This window comes from Camelus ferus, chromosome 7 (assembly GCF_009834535.1).
Source record: "Camelus ferus isolate YT-003-E chromosome 7, BCGSAC_Cfer_1.0, whole genome shotgun sequence".
Classification (NCBI taxonomy): domain Eukaryota; kingdom Metazoa; phylum Chordata; class Mammalia; order Artiodactyla; family Camelidae; genus Camelus; species Camelus ferus.
The window spans coordinates 39,154,062-39,173,834 of NC_045702.1; the positions used below are offsets into that span (position 1 = coordinate 39,154,062).

The 19,773-nt window shown below is 33.1% G+C and overlaps 2 protein-coding genes across 6 annotated transcripts in view; both read left to right on the forward strand.

The window, feature by feature from the left end:
- Positions 1–19,773, forward strand: part of LOC102504942 (retinitis pigmentosa 9 protein) — a 116,291-nt gene that overhangs the window by 22,743 nt on the left and 73,775 nt on the right. The window lies entirely within an intron of this gene.
- The window catches only part of NT5C3A (5'-nucleotidase, cytosolic IIIA), a 36,099-nt gene that overhangs the window by 1,712 nt on the left and 14,614 nt on the right, over positions 1–19,773 (forward strand). Inside the window, exons 1-2 of one of the 5 annotated variants that reach the window (XM_014561799.2) lie at positions 16,279–16,341; positions 17,028–17,120. The exons of 2 other annotated variants lie outside the window; for them this stretch is intronic. The gene's annotated coding sequence lies outside the window, so the exon portion shown is untranslated. Of the gene's footprint in view, positions 1–16,267; positions 16,342–17,027; positions 17,121–19,773 lie in introns of those variants that run through there. 2 more of the 5 variants (XM_014561798.2, XM_006187752.2) reach the window with 2 other exon arrangements.

The following is a 19,773-nucleotide window of genomic DNA, read 5'->3' on the forward strand; positions in this document are numbered from 1 at the left end:
TGCTTTCATAAAATCCACAAAAAGCCATTGTAAGAACAGTTTACCATCTTTGTGAAAAATAATTAAGGCCCATTATTTGTAGTATAGAAATTAGTTACTTTATATATACATAATATGTTATATTAAGGCATAGGGGCAAGTAATATTGTGGCTACAGCAGAATATACAGATGTGTATTTGAAAGGAAGAGATAGGGAATGTGGACAAAAAAAGCCAGATTGTAAAAGAATCTTGTAAAGCCCTTTGTTTTGTAGCAGTGGTCCAAGGAGTGAGAAGAGGGTGGGCATAAATGATTTTTAAACAGGATAATTGCATGTTCAGATCTGTATTTTGTAAGGATCACTTAGACAAGATAGGGTAGAAGGGGAGAGCCTGGAAAGAAGGAAATAATTTAGGAGGATGTTGGCAGTGTTTCTTGTAAAAGATGATTAGGACCTAGACTAGGAAATGAGGAATCCGTGAATAAATAAATAAATAAAATCAACAGACAGCAGTGGTACAAACTCTGGAGTCATACAAACCTAGCTTTGAATCTAGACTTTCTCATTTATCAAGCTGTGTGATCTTGGGCAAGTTATTTAACCTCTCTGAGTCTCTGTTTCTTCATCTACTAACTGGGAGATAATAATAGTACTTCTTAGGGTAGTTGTGAAGACTACATAAGATAACACAGTAAACATAATTGCTATCATTTGAGAGCTTATTATTTATGATCATTAAATAAAGAGATTAATCACAGGGAGGTTACAAAGTAAATGGTGATACTGGCTACATTATTTGCCAAGAAAGAAAGGTGTGGGGAAAGAGGGAGGAGGCAGAGACAATGTGGAACAATACAATAACTTTGTTGTGTTAAATTTTAGGTGATCAGAGAGTAGACAAGTAGAAATGTCAGTAATTAGTTACCATAGGTAAAGTGCTTAGAAAAGCTTTTATTTACTGTTGGTCCATATATTGGCTCGTAGTAACATACACTGTATACATTACCTATTGTTTTTAACAACAGCAACTGAAAATGTAGGGCAGGAACTCAGAAGATAAATTGGGACTAGAAACAGTACTTTGTCAAATGTCTAGCCCCTGGCGGTAATAGTGGAGATGGTTATAATTTCTCATCCATAACTTTGCAGCGAGACAAAAAAAAGAAAACTTGAGAATACTGACATATAATGGGTATTCAGTAAGGAAAACAGAGGTGTCAGAGGTGAGATAACAGGACACTGTTCCAAAAGAGTGGGCAGAGTCAGCTGTGTCTGCACAGATCAGAATTTGGACTAAAAGTCTTGTACATTGAATAGTCAGTGGAAAAACAATGAAGTGAAAAAAATCAGAAAGTGATTATTGAATTGTTGAGTACAAGAAATACCTGTGCCTTCAAGGTGTGTTTTGTCTTGTTTTGTTTTTGAATAGTTGGCCCATGACCATTGGTAACCAGAGGGGTAGTGAAAAACTAGTGCTTAAAGAAGAGAGGAGAGGGAGTAATCAATCAAGCTGAGTTCCAGAGGAGATAGGAAGGCAGGAGATAGATAACACAGGTGGACAAAATGCCTTTTTAAAGGAATGAGGAACATCCCTCTCTAGAAGAGTGTGCAGTCATCCCTTAGTGTCCACGGGAGATTGGTTTCAGGACCCCCTTGGATATCAAACTCTGAAGATGCTCAAGTCTGTTTTATAAAATGGTGTAGTATTTACATATAACCTATGCACAACCTCCCATATACCTTAAATCATCTCTAGATTACTTCTAATACCTAATACAACGTAAATGGTATATAAATAGTTGTAAGTACAATGTAAATACTATGTAAATAGTTGTAAGTACAGTGTAAATACTGTGTAGACAGTTGTAAATACAATTTAAGTGCAATGTAAATTGCTGCCAGTGAGCAGAAAATTCAAGTTTTGCTTTTTGAACTTTCTGGAACTTTTTTCCCGTGTATTTTCAGTCTTCAGTTGGTTGAATGGCTGATACAGAACCCACAAATACAGATGGCTGACTACACTACTCATTGATTCATGGGTGCTTATTTCTGCATATGTCAGCAGTTTTCTAATTTTGGGGGGTTTCTAGAATATATTTTAGTTTTATTTTTTACCAGCAGGTTACTTCTTTTTCTCCAGTAGAAAACTAACTCCAAAAAAAGATGAGATGAATTAATCTTTTTTTTAAATTGAAGTATAGTCAGTTACAATGTGTCAATTAGTGGTGTATAGCACAATGTCCCAGTCATGCATATGCATACATATATTCATTTTCATATTTTTCATTAAAAGTTATTACAAGATATTGAATATAGTCTCTGTGCTATACAGAAAAAATTTTGTTTTTTGTACCCATTTTTATATATGGTGGCTAATATTTGCAAATGTAAAAAAAGAAGACACTAATGAACTCATCTACAAAACAGAAACAGACTCACAGACATAGTAAACAATTTTATGGTTACCCAGGGAAGTGGGGGGGAAGGGTTAAATTTGGGAGTTTGAGATGGTTTAATGTTATTCAGTTCTCATGTCCTTTGTTAAATTCTCCCAAAGTAGTTGGAAGAAAGGTGTCAAACGGTACAAACTTACAGTTACAAGGTTTGTAAGTACTAGGGATATAGTGTACAACATGATTATAGCCCACACTGCTGTAGGGTATGTAGGAATGTTGTTAACATTAAATCCTAGGGGGAGGGTATAGCTCAAGTGCTAGAGCACATGCTTAGCATGTACAAGGTCCTGGGTTCAATCCCCAGTACCTCCTCTAAAAGTAAGTAAGTAAGTAAGCCTAACTACCTCCCCTCTCAAAAAATAAGTAAAATAAATTTAAAATTTTAAGTCCTAAAAGTTCTCATCACAAAGAAGAACATTTTTTTCTTTTTCTTTTCTTTTTTTAGTTTCTTATTGTATCTGTATGAGATGATGAATGCTAAGTAAACTTATTGTGGTAATCATTTCACAGTATATGTATATCAAACCATTATACTGTATACCTTCAAGTTATACAGGGACATATGTCAGTTACAGCTCTATAAAACTGGAGAGAGGGCTGTGGGGCGGAACTCTCCCAAAGTAGAAGTATCTAACAAATGAAATAAAATGCAAGCACAAAACCAGAACAAATGTATAGTCTTAACACTGTTCCCTAAAGAGCAACAAAAAGGGTGGAAAATATTTGGACAGCAGGAACAGGGGAGATGGAACTGTCACTCGCAGCTCCCCAACCAGTTAAATTTGTCATTTCTAATTTAAACATGTCTCAAGTACTTATGACTTCCTTGTGCAGATCAACAGTTACTCCTTAAATAGCTGGGGCTGTTTTTGAAACTAGTACGTTTCCTTCCTGGAGATAAACTTCTAATAAAAACGTCTTCCTTTCTTCTATCTTAAGATATCAGATGTTCTGTGGGTACTATTCTAAGTGGAAACCCCACTACTAAGTCTGTATTTAGATATATTTAGGAAAGGGGATTGGGGAGAAAAATCAAGATTTACATGAGTGCTTCAGTGGATTGACACTATTACATAGGCTTTTAAGATATCCCTATAACTCAGGTTTTATCTAATTTATATCAATACAGAAATCTATGACCTTTTTTAGCACCTGTTTGAATTCTTGATTTGTTCTGTGAACCATATTCCCTGAACTCCTGTGACATTTCTTGATGATTTCTCATAATTTAGCAATTTATATAGTCTCTTGTATTGTACCGTTACATATGTTCTTGAAGGGTCTGGACTGGTACATAGTTCCTTGTTGTGTTTTTTTAATTAATTGCACTTGACCAAGAGAAACAGTCCCACAATCAGTGGCTTTAATAAACAATACAGATTTTATTTTTCTAGTGTAACAAGGAGTTAAAAAAATAGGCAGTTACTGGTGTTAATTAAGGGGTACAAAGATATGAAGAGGTCTTTGAAATTTCTTTGGCTTTTCTCGTGGTCGCTAGGTGGCTGTTGTAGTCCTGGCCAACATGTTCATCTTTCAGACAGCAGAAGTGATGAAGCAGGGAAGAGAATACTTAATAAGCAAAACTTCCTCCTTACATGTTATTGGAGAGAACAGTTCATATGGTCACCCTACCTGTAAGTGAAACTGAGGATTTTTTTTTTTTGGTTGAGCAATTTGCCATCCTTTCACAAAATTGAGATTCTATTAGTAAGAAAGAAGAGGAGGGTGTGTCTTAGTTAGGTAATTAGCAGTCTACCATGTTACACTATAGTGCCTGTTCTTTTTTCGTATCAGTAAATGTTGATTCAATATTCAATCAAATGAAAACACATGTATATAATATATTACTGGTAGTCCAGTCAGCTTGCTAGAAAAATAGAGCATTTCAACTATTCCAAGTACTTGGTATACAGCAGTACAGAATACAGACTCAGAATACCTTTGATCTTCTGTCCACCCCCAAGAGTAAAGGTTTATTCATTCACACCTCAAATATCTAGATCTTAAATAGTTCCTGAGACATGGCCACTGCCTTTATACGTGCTAATGAGATTTAGAAGCTAATCTCCCAAATATGTGTCACAACTAGCTTAAAAACTAGTACTTAACAGTACTTCTAGAGTGAATGAATATAAATGTGAAAGAGATCAATGGAAGGCTTTGTGGAATTCAAAGAAATAGGAGAATATATGAGTGGGACATTATGCTGTACACCAGAAACTGACACATACATTGTAACTGACTATACTTCAATCAAAAGACAAAAAAAAAAAAGCAGTGAATCAAAAATAAATATCAGATTATTAAAGCCATCTTCTCAAAACACACACACACACACACCCAAAGAAACAGATTACATTGGGTAGTGTTTGATGGTTGTGGTATTTGAGGGATAGCAATCATGATTGGTCCAGTTTGAATAGTGTATATTGTAAAATAAGGAAAATCCATTGAACTCTTAACTTTAGAAAAGTATATGTCCATGGTTATCTTGAATCTCCAGTTTGCAAATATGGAAATGTTTGTACCAGATGTATGATTTTTGTCTTTTCAAAGCACGTTTGTTGTGTTTCCTCTGTATTATCTTCATGTAGCAGGTTAACCACATTTTCAACTTCAGTGAAAAGTTTGATATCTTATCTAGTGAGCTGTTTTTATGTTAGCTAGAATACTTCCTGGAAAAGTTTTAGTTTCATTAATTGTTTCTTTGTGTATTCATTTTGTTACAAATTCATTTACATAACACATGAAGCCACATTTGAACCAGATACTAATATTTTTAATTTACCCAAGAATTTTCTTTCTGGCTAAAAGCCATCATATCCTTAGATCCTTTTACTTTCTTCATTTAACAGGCCTCTCAGGTGATTCTGAGGCTTGCAGAAGTTTGAGAACCATTAAAGTAAACAATTCAAATTCTTGCCACTAGCAAAATTTTACAAGTCACAAAACATCCAGGTTAATTGCTCACAAACAGTGAATATTGTGGCTGCCAATTACTGTGTTAAGAGAGAAAGCAGAGTAATAAGTGTTACCGGGAGGAGGGGAATAAAAGTTACCTTAGTTCTTAGTCACTGGGCAAAAAAAGATAATTTCTAATGGGAGACAGAGAGCATGATATAAACAGAAGATGTATTAGTGAAGGAAAAAGGTAGACAAATATAGTACACCCCTGAGAATTGAGAGCAGGCCAATCCAAGAGAGGAAAAATTGTGCTGCTCCTTTTTTTTTCCCTCTTTGTATCTTGGCTTTGTGGGTGGGGGGTTGTGATTGATTGATTCATGGCTCTGTAGACTTATGTGGGAGCAGTAGAAAGAGGAAGACAGAAAATTGACAGATTGCAGAGGTGAAATCTATAGAATTTGAAAGGGGGCAGAATTTGTAACCCCAAAATATGCTTCTTTAGTATAAGGATCATTTTAGGCTCATTATTTAAAAAAAAAAAAAACTGACACAGGAGAAGCTCTGAAAACCAAGGAGAGGTTACCTTTGATAAAAACAATTTACATTTATAAGGGAAATCTCCATTTGTAGGGGTGTCTCCCTCTGTGTACTAGGAAGTGGGTGATGACTGAATCTATAGAAACTCTTACCAGAGGTCTTAACTCGCATAACAACCATCTCCTTGTTTACTGTGCTTTGCCTGAAACTTAGCTTTCCCTTGCCCAACATCTTTTGTCTTTAGCTGGAGATGATGTCTGAGGTGATGACTTGGGCCATTTTGTGAGTTAACTCAGTTTTCCAGGTATCTTCCATGTATACAGAAAGTATACTGTACATGTTATTAAGCTTGTTTGTTTTTCTCCTGTTAATCTGTCTTTTATTACAGTGGAGTCTCAGCCAGGAACCCAGAAGGGTAGAGGGAAAATTATTTTCCCTCCCCCACAGATTTTATAATTTTGCTAAATGTTTTGGGTTTTCCTTAATTTTTATAGCAGTTTGAATGTTTCCGATAATTTAAATCATTTCTATATATTTCTCTTTTACTTGCTTTTAAAATAATTCAGGCATTGCATTATTTATTGAATTAAGACACATACATATAATCTGAAATCCTACTTTAATCTTTATTCTCATTGAAATTAGAGGTTGTCATTTATATATTCATGTAATAACTTACTTGAAATCTAATGTCATGAACCTTACTTGATAGGTTTCCCCCCTTAAAGAGCAATCAGGGAAAGTATATAATTCTGTTTTTCTGTCAGCAGGTGGCAGACTTCTCCCTCTTCTATGGCACAGTGCTGCGTTTCTAAATTACCTTTCTTGTTAATGCACTTCTGTTTACTCTGTTGCTTAAACCTGAAGGAGAGCAGAATATGCCACCCCAAAACGTGCCATTTTTGTTTGTGGATTATTTGAGGGCTGAAGGCAGTCAAGACTCAGCCGACTCAGGAAAAGCTTTTTACCTCCTCTTAACTGCCTGAAAATTTAGAAAAGTGGCCTGTACCAGGAAGAGAGCTATTACCAAAGATCACATTTTAATCTGAGAGATTTATCTGCATAGCAGGACAAATGTTTGTTTACCAAACATTTGCTCTTCCCCTCTTCCTGTGAATTGCCTTCCTCCCTTCTGAAGCCCCAGATCCCTACCTCTTTTCTCTTTGGCTCAATTTGGTATATAAGCCTCAATTGCCTGGCAACTTTCGGGCCTCATATCTTCATGGGGGCTCTTATAGGTACAATTTTTTTTTTCTGCTAATCTGTGTTTTTAGTCAGAGGGTCTCAGGCAAGAACTTAGAAGAGTAGAGAGAAAATTATTTTTCGTTTCCTAAAAACATTAACCTATGAAATTTAAGCCAAGTATGACAGTCTTCTGCCATTAAAAATATAAGTGCCATTTGTCTGTTTTTTTCAATATATGTTATCTTCATTTTCAAGGTGCTCATAGATTACAGAGTTGTTTAGCAATTGATTGGAGGGTTGCTTAATTTGTTTGGCAAGTTCCTGCTTGTAAGTAGGTGGAAGTAGATAGTCACAGGTTTAACATGGTGTGGATTCCTGCAAGATCCTTCCTGCCTCTATTGTATCTCCTCTGAAGACTTGTCATGGCACAGCCCTCTCACTTACTTTACTTCAAATGTCCCACATGGAGTCTGGGTTCAGAATACCATCATCAAAAAAATCATCATGCAGTCTTCCCCGATGAACAGTTTTGTCAGTTTATCTTGATTTCTCTATCAGTCACACCATTAACCTTCTAAGAGAATGAGACACTGGATTGATTTTGATGGAGACAGAAAAAGTTTCAGAATGTAACCTAGCTTTATAGCATAGTGAAATGTTATAACAAGGAAACCTACCGAAGTTCTCTTAAGAGAAAAGGGAGCTACACCAGCATTAGAACTAGAAAATAATTAAAAACTACTTTGGCATTGCCCTATTACCTTGTAACCAGGGAAATGGAACTGAAATTTCGGGGTACACCCTACATGTTCACCTAACTTAATCCTTAAAATGTAGTACAGCTGATAATTATTGTAATTGTCTATTAGTTTACTTCAGAACTATAGCTAGTAACAGCCAGCATTCAATCTGATTCTAGCTCTCTCTGAAGCTTTTGAGTAAAACATACTTCCCCAGTTGGGAATGAGAATTACTTCTTTAATAAGGTGTTTTTATGTTGCTGGTCTTTAAAATTTTTTATCTTTCTAAGCTAATTAAATACTTTATTCTGTTTTGTCTTTTGTGCACAACTGTGTACTATATATGATTTTGTCACATGTTTCTAGTTTTGGTAGGTTAGGAACATCTATCTCCTGTTCCATAGTTATTGTTCTGTTATTCTCTGCATATTCATAAATATTGTTGTTTAGTGAAGAGATACAGAATTTTCTTTCTTTAACCAGTTATGTAATGTGTGATCTGAACTTTGTAAAGGAATGAGGTCATGTAATACATGTTTGAGAGTTTAGTAGTTGGTAAATCTCTGGTTCGGATCTCAGGCTCTGCCACATTCTAATGGTTTAACCTTGGACAAATTTCAGTTTTGTAAGTCTCAGTTTCCAGTTCTGTAGTTTGGAGAAGATTCACCTAAAAACTCTCCTGCCCCCTTGTTTCCTTCAGAGTATTATATTAGAGTATGTTCTGTCTTTGTGTTAGTATTTTTCGTTTCACTTGTTTTAAATAATTACACTTCGGGAGAGTTCCAACAGTATACTATTCTAATGTCTATCTAGGTTGTTACTAAGATTAAAAAAGAGATTATATACATATAATGCCAAACAGTTTCTACCACATGCTAGTAATTCCATAAAATGTTAGTTCTTTTATCCTCTTCCTTTTGTGAATAAAGCTATTCTTTTCCCAACTTTATTTTAGATATGATGTTCTCGTATAGTAGGTTCATATTAAGTAATGCTTTTAAGAATTATCTCTAAACAGTATTCTGTTTGGGCCCTCAAATTTGGAGATAAAAACTAAATTGCTAGTTTTATCATATATCTTAAAGTTTAAAAGACTAGGAATGAGAGATGCCCAGCATTATGCCAACAGTTTTTAGCTTGAGCACACTAGAACTTTAGAAAACAGAGCATAAACCCTGCGTGCTTGCTGGCATAATTGTAGATGGTTCAACTGACCTGGGTAGCACACTTGGAGGCTTGGGATATATAATTGTATCATTTTCAGTTACTGAGATTTAAGTTCACTAAAATTGTATGAGAAACAGGAGTTATTATAAAGGATAAAGCTATATGAATTTGACTCACTTTTGAGAGCCCTCTAGTATACGTAAAACAAGCACAGCTCAATGTGATTCATTATAGATTTCAAAAAATTAACTCATGGGGTCCCCATGTGTGGATTTTAAACTTAATTTTCCCTTTGATTCTTTCTCTTTTTATTTCTTATGTATGATGATATAAAATTAGTAAATATAGTTAAGCAAAATGAAGTAATCAGCAATTTTAACCGCCAAAAAAAGCCCGTATTTTAGTGAGTACTCCTTTTTCTTTCTATGCATGTAACTATTAAGTATCATTTTTCACAAAATGATGTAACATTGTTTTTAACAAGATTATTCACTTATCAAATTTTTCCTTAACAATAAACTAATTTTAATTACTATATTATTATTACTTTGTTATACACAGATATCATAAATTACTTAGCAAGTTTTGTTTTTTTTTTTTTAGCAAGTTCTTCATTGTTGAACATTTAGATTGTTTCTTGTTTTCCTCTGTGGTAAATAGTGGATCAGTGAACATTCGTGTAGCATCTGTGAATGTCCATGATTTTAAATGGAATTGCTGAGTCAAAGCCAGGTTACCCTCTGGAAAAGCTGTACCAATTTATATTTCCACCAGCAGTATATTCAAATACCTAGATCTGTGGTTGCCTGGAAGTAGATATCACTTTTTTTTCTCATTTTTACCAAATGATAGTTTGTTTGTTTTTTTTTTCAAGTATTTCTGTTACTTTTGAAGTTGAACTTTTAAGATAATTGGCCATTTATTTTTCTTCTTTTCTGAATCATCTGAGTTCTTTTTCTTGATTTTCATGGGCTTTTATATGATGATTTTAACCATGAGAGTATGTTAGAAATATATTTTTCCAAGTTTTTTTGTTTCACTTCCATTTTTGAGCAGTCTAAATGTGACCCTCCTTTTCAAACCTTTAAATGACTTATATACTTTAGAATGTTTTACTGACCTTGATTTGCACATGACTTATTTACACATTATGACTTCATTCTATAGCCAGAGTAGGAGGAGAATATAGCATGTTGTTTAAATAGTTTGTATAACTTACTCACTAGTTGACCCTCCCAGCCATAGAATGAGGAAAGCTACTTTGAAAAAATAGTAAGGTATTATGATTTTGGCTCAATAGATAATTTGCATTTTATCTTTATAAACATGACTTAACATATGCCATGTCCATTTCTTCTAAAGATGTAGATACACTTTTGTTTTCTTCTGTTTTGAAACATGTAACTTTAAAAAAATAATCTTTGTTTTCTTCTAGGTATAAGATGTTATTTGTTATAGAAAATTTAGAGTATACCAGAGTATGAAAAAGAAAATACAATCACCTGTGATCCTATCATTTCTCTGTGATAACTGTTCATTGATTTTTGGAATATATCTGATTCAGTCCTGTTAGATGATTATTATACTACTGAGTTTAGTTTGTTATTGGTTCATTATTTAAACTTTTATATCTGTATTCATAAGTGAAATTAGGTATGTTTCACCCTCTTGTCCATGTTTCAGAATTACTTTTAAAACTCAAGTTATGAACCACTGATCCTACATAAAATTTCAAATAATTCTTTACTACAAGTTATTAATTTATGAACTTGAAGTGCTTTAAGATAATTTTCTTCATTGTTTTCTTACCTTACTATGTTTTAAGTGAGTTTATCTGGCACCGCAAAAAGAAGGAATAGTAGGTTAAGTCTTTGTATTCTCCTTTTAGATGTACTGGTTATAATACACCAAATAATAAAAGCTTAAATAGCATAACTTCTTAACCATTTTTAATATAACTTATGCCAAAATAGTAATCCTCAACAATACTGTTTCTTTTCAACATACACAATACCAACTGTGTGATGTGGAAGGAGTCCAAAATTAAAACAAAAGTTTTTCTTCTTGTTGCATTTCAGGCACAGAAATTCAGATAAAATAGGAACAACAATTTCAGTGCTAAGCATCTTGAAATATTAGAACATAGTACATTTGAGAGCAGAGTTAGGAAAGACTTCCTTCATTTATGGTATTGTCTTACATATGATTTTCTTGAACTTGACCTACTTATTGCAACATAAATGTCATTTCCTCTAAAGGAGTTTACAGAATTTATTACTCTTTATTAAGTAAGAAAGTAACAAAAGATAATAGATTAGAGGGGAGAGTATAGCTCAAGTGGTAGAGAGCATGCTTAACATGCATGAGGTCCTGGGTTCAATTCCCAGTACCTCCTCCAAATATAAATAAATAAATAAACCCAATTACCTCCCCCTCATAAAACAAAACAAAACAAAATGGCAAAACTGTTAAAAAAAAAAAAAGATAATAGATTATGTTCAAGCACTTATTTTGAATTTCTGAAAATTAAGTTAATCCCAGATTTTTGCATAGAGTTTTTAAGAAATGCATTGAGATTAGAATGATAGGTTTTCCTCACTTTGTATATATGTGTGTAAATTCATAAATGCAGCAATCAACTTCACAGTCACCTAATAGGATAAGTTTTTGGAATGATTTTAAGTGAAAGAAAAACTTACGAGAAAATCTTTACTTGCCTTTCATTTTTCCAAAATCTAACAATTCATGTTTTCATCTCTGTTTTTGCTCATTAAATATTTTAAACCATATTCATGTAAACATTTATAGCGTATAGCACCTTGTTTCAATTTTATTTTGAACAGTCACAGTATTGAAGTTAGTTGACTCTTGTCTTTTTCAGAGAAGTTTTGATAGAAGTCAGATGCCTAGACAGGTGTTTTGCATGTTTTAAAAAAATGGTCTTTGTATTTACATCATGCAGCAATTAGCAAGAACAAGTGTTGCAAGAGTCCTTATAGAGAGTATTGCACCTCACCTCTTTCTGAATTGTCTTCCTTATATGGCTTCATTGTTTGGTTTGGAGTAACTTCCTAGGGTTGTCATCCAAGTTCAGATTGAAGTTTAAAAATACATTCCATGGAGGAATGATAATTGGTAAACTAACTGTGAGTTAGCAAAGTCATAGATTGGATTATTGAGAAATAACTATACTTAACCTCAGGTTTTATGCGGGATTATGAAATGATTTCTTTCATATACAACTATTAATTAGTATAATATCTTTATTCCCTTAACTTCCCTGCCCACAGATTAAAGGCAAAATCAAACAATTAATAAGTTATTAAGATTTAAATTGATACATTTTCTGTGGCTTTTTCGCTTTTTCAGTATTTCAAATTTTTGAGCTTTTTTGATGGCATAATATGAAGTGATCATTTTAAACTTTTCAAGTTAACTGAATAATTGGCAGTATCTAAAAGTTGTAACAACTCAGAAGTTTGAATGGATATCCTTTTCTCTGTTGATAAAGACAGCCAGTTTCAGTGTTAGACGGGGAGAAAAAATCTGCCAAATATTTGAGTCCTGTATGGGAAGTTCTTTGCTCTTTGGCATATCAGTTTCAGGTTTAGAGTTTGCATTAGGAGCGATATGAGTAATTTCTGTTTCTATGACAACAAATAAAGAAACTCCAATGCAACAAGGCCCAGTCATGTGTCCAGAGGTAAAAGTCCACTGTGCTGCTAAAGAGTCTGTCTTTATGACTTCTCTTATTCCTGGATCCCGTGTTTCCTCTCAAAAAAAAAAAAATCCTCAAGCTATTTGAAACAAAATTTATTTTCTTTCATTCAGGACTTTGCTTGTGTCCTTGTTGCTTTTCTGTGGCACAATTTCAAAACATTATTCTTAGTCATACACATCTTTAGCCCTCTCATGTTATGTCATGTTAAGTGTTATGTTTATGCTATTGCCTAAAAACAGCAGTGATACAGTAAGAAGAGTCTTCCAGCTCATATACATAAGTCACATAAGTAACAAGTGGCTTATTCCAGACCTTAGATTCTTATCTGTAATGAAAGGGGAAGTATTATTTTTCTCTTAAGGTTTTACTGACTGAATTACACAAGCATACCTCATTTTACTCCAGGTTGCAGATAATGCTTTTTTTTTTTTTTTTTTTTTTTTAACAAATTGAAGGTTTGTAGCAACCCTGAATCAAACAAGTCTATTGACAACATTTTTCCAGCAGCATTTGCTCACTTCTTGTCTCTGTCACATTTTGGTAATTCTTGCAGTATTTCAAACTTTTTCATTGTTTTTATATTTGTTATAGTGGTCTGGATCAGTGATCTTTGATACTACTATTGCAAAAAGATTATGACTTGCTGAAGGCTCAGATGATGATTAACACTTTTTAGCAATAAAGTAATTTTAAATTAAGATATGTACATTGTTGTTTTAGACATATAGGGACACCCCACCAGACACACAATCCTACCCCCACCACATATACACACTTAGATGGAATTAAAAGGCAGAAGCCCCCTATATGTAGTTAGGAAACAATACTCATATTTCCTCTCTTCTCTACTCTCCTTAGAGTAGCAGGACAGAACACCAGCAGAGCCAGAACCATCTAGCCCTTCAAGATCGAAACACTCCTCTTGATAAGAAACCAGCCATCTTTGTTTTCATGTTATAAATTTTTTTGTTTTGTTTTAGAGTAAACTGTCTGAATTCCTTGTACCTGTCTCTACGTTTTGTTTATTGTTTAAAATAATCAATCCATATGATGTTGACTGGTTCTCATTTTTTTAACTTTATTTTCTGATTATGGACATGATTGGTTCTACTACTGTAACATTTTTAATAAGCCATTTTTCCCCCAGAAACTCATTTATTTTATAAAGCTCAGAAAATAGAAATGGCCCCTTAATCCCATTACTGATACTATCTTATCTATTCTACTTTAGACTTTCTTGTGCTTATATAAAGATATTTTTTCCCCCAAAATCAGGCACTTGGTATACTCTCATAACTTTTTTCACTCAATAGTAGATCATGTACATCTCCGTATATATGTAAATATTGATCTCACAGAACAGTACTGCATAGTGATTTACAGTCGTGGACTTTGAAGTCACAGAGACCTGAGTTTGAATCCATTTTTGCCACTCACCAGCACCAAGCCTTAATTTACTCACTTGTAAAATGAGGATAATAATAGCACATACCTTATAGGGTTATGAATATGAATATCAAGTGCTCAAAAGTATCTGGCAAACAGTAAACATACAATAAATTTTAGCTATTTATAATAATCAGTTTTGAGAACTGTATAATTTTTTATGTGCATACTACAATTTATTCACCTGTCCAGTATTAATGAACATTTAGATACTGGGCATTTAGGCTACTTACAGCTGCCCAGTATTATAAAACAACTCTGCAGTGTACATCCTTGCAACTGAATCTCTGTGTACTACCTTATTTCCTTAGGATACAGTCCTTAGGACATAAAATTGGTATGTTGAAGGGAATGTGTATTTCTAAAGCTTTTAATAGTATTTCTAAATACCCTTCCAAAAGATTGTGGAGCTCTAACTCCATCATTCTCTGTCATTTTTGTTGAAGATGATTTGTCTGAAATCATCTTTCAAAGAGATATATTTAAAGTTTTTATTGTTGCTAACTATATTAGTATATTACAGGACAGTTAAGTCATCATATTCATATATGATACAGAAGTATTTTCAAAATGCACCACCTAGTTGCCCTTGAGCCTACATTACTAGAATATAAGATTTCCCTCTAAGAGGAATGTTATGCTGTGAATTTCCTCATCTGAGTAAAATAAGATGGCAGTGCCAACCAAGTTTTTAACATTTGGTAGATAACCAAGTTTGGATAATTTGTTAGTGGCCTTTTTTTTTTTTTTTTAAGCAATTTAAAATTTTTTGTGTGTTGTTTTTAATAGAAAATGCTACTTCACAAAGTTTGATTACTGAAATGTTGTGTGGGTTTGATTTCTTTTGAACTTAGAAGAGAGAAGGCTAGTATACAAGTTTATTTACATAAGTAGCATAGCCATGTTCCTCTTGATAAGGTTCCCCAGAGCCTGTAGCATAACTTACCTATCGGGCCCTGGCACATGGTATTATCATATTTAATCCTACTACTCATGTTAAAAACAAGATTGATTTTAAAGGTGAAAAAATATTTTTCTTAAAAAGAAGACTATGAATTCATCTACAAAACAGAAACAGACTCGCAGACATAGTAAACAATCTCATGGTTACTGGGGAACCAGGGGTAGGAAGGGCTAAATTTGGGAGTTTGAGATTTACAAGTGTTAGCCACTATATTTAAAAATGGATTTTAAAAAATGCAATAACCTTTTATGAAAATAAATATATGTTATGTATAAGCATGACTGGGACATTGTGCTGTACACCAGAAATTGACACGTTATAACTGACAGTGCTTCAATTAAAACAATTTTTTTGTCTTCACAACGGTTTGACTGCTTTTATTTCCAGCAGGAAGGGAACTTTTTTCAGTTTTTTAACCATAAAAATTAGTTTTCTCTGTGTTCAGATTTTTTAGAAAATCTATGCATGGTCTTGTTGAAATTTACAGTGTAGTATAATATGAAGAAAAACAAATTATTTTAAATGCCATTGCCCTGCAATAAAGACTGTTAACATCCTACTAACCACACTTTTATGTATCATGTTTTTTTCACACATGTTAAATGACCTAATCTTTTTAAAACTGTAAAATATACATAACATAAAATTTACCATTATGACTTTTTAAGTGTGCAGTTCAGTGGCATTAAGTACATTGACATCGTTGGGAAACCACCCCCACCACCATCCATCTCCAGAACTCTTTTCATCTTCCAAATTGAAACTCTGTACCTGTTGAGCAATAGCTCACTGCTCTCCCCTCCCCCAGCTCCTGGCAACCATCACCTAATCTTTTTCACTTTGTATTGAAATAGAATATTCATACAGAAAAATACACATATTACAAGTATGCTGACAACCAAAAAACATGATGAGGAAGGAAGTTTTTCTAAGTGTCAGTATTGAAGTTCCTTTTTCTTTGCAGAGCAAGTTGACAGTGCTCTAATGGTACAGATTTACCTTCTCTTTACCACATTATTTCATTTGATCATGTTCTGTAGATTGGCAACTAGCTCAGCTAACAAGCCTGTCACCCAGAGCATAATAAAGCACTGTGTAGTAATGCGTCACAAGACTGTTTTTGCATTGAGCTTAGCCAAGACTTTTGGAACCGCCCTCGGCTGCACCTTGTGCTATATTAGTACTCCTCCGACAGGAAGAATTTTCTTTTGCTGCGGTAGCTTGTCCGGTTACCTTCAGGGTAAGTGTACAGTTCATGTAAACATGAGTTTCTCTTGTTTAAATTTATCTGATTCTTACTTGGTTCAGTATCTTGTTGAAATTTTAGGCATTTAAAAATCCAAATTAAGGAAATAGAAATACAATGATCCTATATAACAAAAAATTTCTTTATAGTTTGCAAAGATATGATACGTAAAAGTTTGCAGTACCTTGGGTCTCAGAAATTTAAATCTGTAGGATCTAATTTTAAGAGCTTCTTTTTTCACATGTAGATGTTAAAAAAAGAACAGTACTCTCAGAAGTCTCTTTTCAAGGGGAAAAAAGATCCATTTTTGTTGTTCATTTGCTTGTTGTGTGATTCAATTTTGCTAATAGCCACATTAAGTTTATGTACCTAGAATTATGAACTGTTTATTATGGCTAGTAATAAAGATAAGTAATTTTTATTTTGTGCCTGTAAGTTTTATCCAGGAAATCATGGAATAGGATTCTACTGGTATGTTTTATAAATTCATAAAAGCTGGATTTCTGTCTGTAATAATTACAACATATTATATATTGAAAATTAAGATTCAAACTCATATTACCATAAAAGCTGAGAACATTGTGGTTAAGTAAGATTTAAATAATTGAATTTATGTTATTTTTTAGTTAGCTAATGCAGCAGACCATTTCTTAAAGCAGTTTACTGGTTTTTATTGGCAGCCTATATCCAAGCCCTGTATCTCTGGATATTGCTGATATATGCTGTTGTTCTAGGACAAAGTCAAGGACAGAACAACTCAGAGAGCTCTAAGGGTAATCATTATAAACTACCTCATTTCCATGTGCCTTGGTTTACTCATCTTGAAAAGTACCCCTTAGGTATTTGGGCAGTGGAGGGGGGAGAATAGATAAATAAAGTCTAAGCTCTAAAATTGTATATATTCATACGTGTCCATAAAATTATGACTGAAAAGCTAAGCTTTACTATCTAAGAAAATTGGTATAAATTGCCAATTTTAAAATATCTACACTTTGAAATCTATTCTCATTTCTTCTACCTCCTTCTCTTATCCTCCCACATTTTGCTATTCAGTTTCATTTTTGTTTTATGTCCGTATCAAGAGAAAGTTTCACTTTCCAGTTTGTGTATTTTTTTCATTACTGCCTTGAAAATCTAATTAGGGAAAGTTCTTTAAATACTCTCAAGAAACTGATTTGATAATGTTACACAAATAGTGAACTTATAGTTTGATTTTCCATGTGCTAATCATCCTAATAAAGTATCATTATTAAAAACCCAAGCTTAAGACAGGTAACATAGGTTGCTGGAGATGTGCAGTAAGATGTTCAGTACTCTTGCTGATACCTTGTCCATACTGTAGTAATTCATACTTTTTCTTATGTAGGTAGTATACACTTTACCATTCAAAATTTCATTATTGTATAGTTTAAATGTTTCTGAAAGTATCAAAATTAAAGCAGAATCACAACTTTTGAAGCTAATAATATCAGTGAACTTAATCTTTTTTACTTTCCCATAAGACAGTCAAGTGGGCCTTTAAAAGCATTCAGTTTGGGAGTGGGGAAAAAAGCATTCAGTTTGCATTCAGATAGATGATTTAAAACTTGTATAAAGGCAAGTAAATTTTTTTCATGTAGATACAGAAATTTTCAGTCACTGATGTGTAAATATCTTCAAGATGTAAAGATAATTGTCTCAGAATGAAATACGCCGATAGCTTAAACTTTCAGGTATCAAGTTTGTACTATTCAAGTGTAGTTCTTACTTCTTGCTTCAGTCTTTTACCTTGTCCTACATACTCCTTGTAATGAACAATGTTACAGTAGAGACCTTTAAATCTCATGGTGAAAGAACACAAAGTAATTATTTTCCAGTTTCCACATTTTTCCAGTCCACATTTAAAGATTCCAAATACTTAAAACTTCAAAACTTTCTTAGATGACAGTTCACAGTTCAAGGGTAATATTTTCTATTTTGAACATGTCTTCTACACTTGATGTGTTTTTTTCCAACAACTCTTCTCTTGAAGCATCTGGAACAGATGACTGTTGGCAAAGTAAGCCAGAACTTTATATACCAAGTATAGATTTACAAGCCTATTGGTTTAAAAATACCCTGCCCTAATTTTCAGTGTCTTCCTTAAAATAGTGCCAGAATGCTGACATTTATACTTTAGTCTTTACGCTTTTGTAATAATAGTGAGTTTTCTATTATGAATGCAGTATCACTTTATGTGAGATTGTCTTTGAACAAGATGAATTCTGATCAGATTGCCAATGAGGATTAGGAAGAATGAATTATCTTAGTTGAAATTTGCATAATATCTAGTAAACTATTAGTCTTACTTATCAAAAATAATGTCCTAAATTTGGACATTATTAAATTTCTGATCACTCTTTGTTTTTGTTTACATTTTGTTTAAATAAAGTAAGGAAGAGAAAATAATTAACTCTTTTACCTACTAACACGGGCTTCTTTTTGTTTGTTTGTTTCCCTTTCTTTTTCTAGTAAACATGAATGAATGTTCCAAAAAGAGCCATACTTGGGGGTGGAGGGTGGAAAGGAATTCAGTTACCTGGTTATGTGTAACAAAAGATTTTAGATTCCCAGATATTAAAATGTATTCTTCACTGCTTGAATTCTGTTTTTCTTTGGGCTTTTCAAATGTTTCAGAGTATGTGGTATTTTTGTAAACTCCACTGTATTTTTCCACATTCTCCTTTCTCTTTTTCAAGCTAATAAAATGGTTTTATTTAAATAGTCCCTTCTGAGAAATCTAGCAACCCTTTTCAGATATTAAACATCAAAGAAAAGCCATAAGCATTTAATATTTTATGCTTTGGATTCTATAAATGAAGAAACAGACTTCCCAGGCAGTTTCTATGACATTATTTTTTTTGAACAGACATTTCTTAGTTTTACGTACTTTAAGTGGAAGAGGGGAAAGAGTTTAGAATCTGAGAAATTTTTATATATCTGCTACACATATTTTAATTATGAAGAACAAAGATCTAATGTCCAACTTCTATTACTGGTATTTAAGAAGAAGTCACAATTCTCCTCTCAACTAAGTTACCCTATTTTAAAATAGTGCTTTTTTTAAAATAAAATTTTGCTTACCTAGAATAAAGTAAACGTAAAGTCATTGTGGAACAAAAATAATTAATTTCCCATAAGATTTTTAGTACAAATATGAAACTTAACATAATGATAAGGGATTTTTAAAACTGCTTCTTTGGGTTTAACAAATAGATGCATATAAATTTCATCCAAACCCCTTAAATGATCATTCAATTAAAAAATACTATCACATACTATCACATATCTATTTTGTTCCCGACACTATGCTAGATTCAAACACAAATCAGATCTTAGTCACATTTCACAAAATTAAAGATTTTAATGTGAGAAAATTGAAGAATAAATTTGATTTTTGTGTATTAT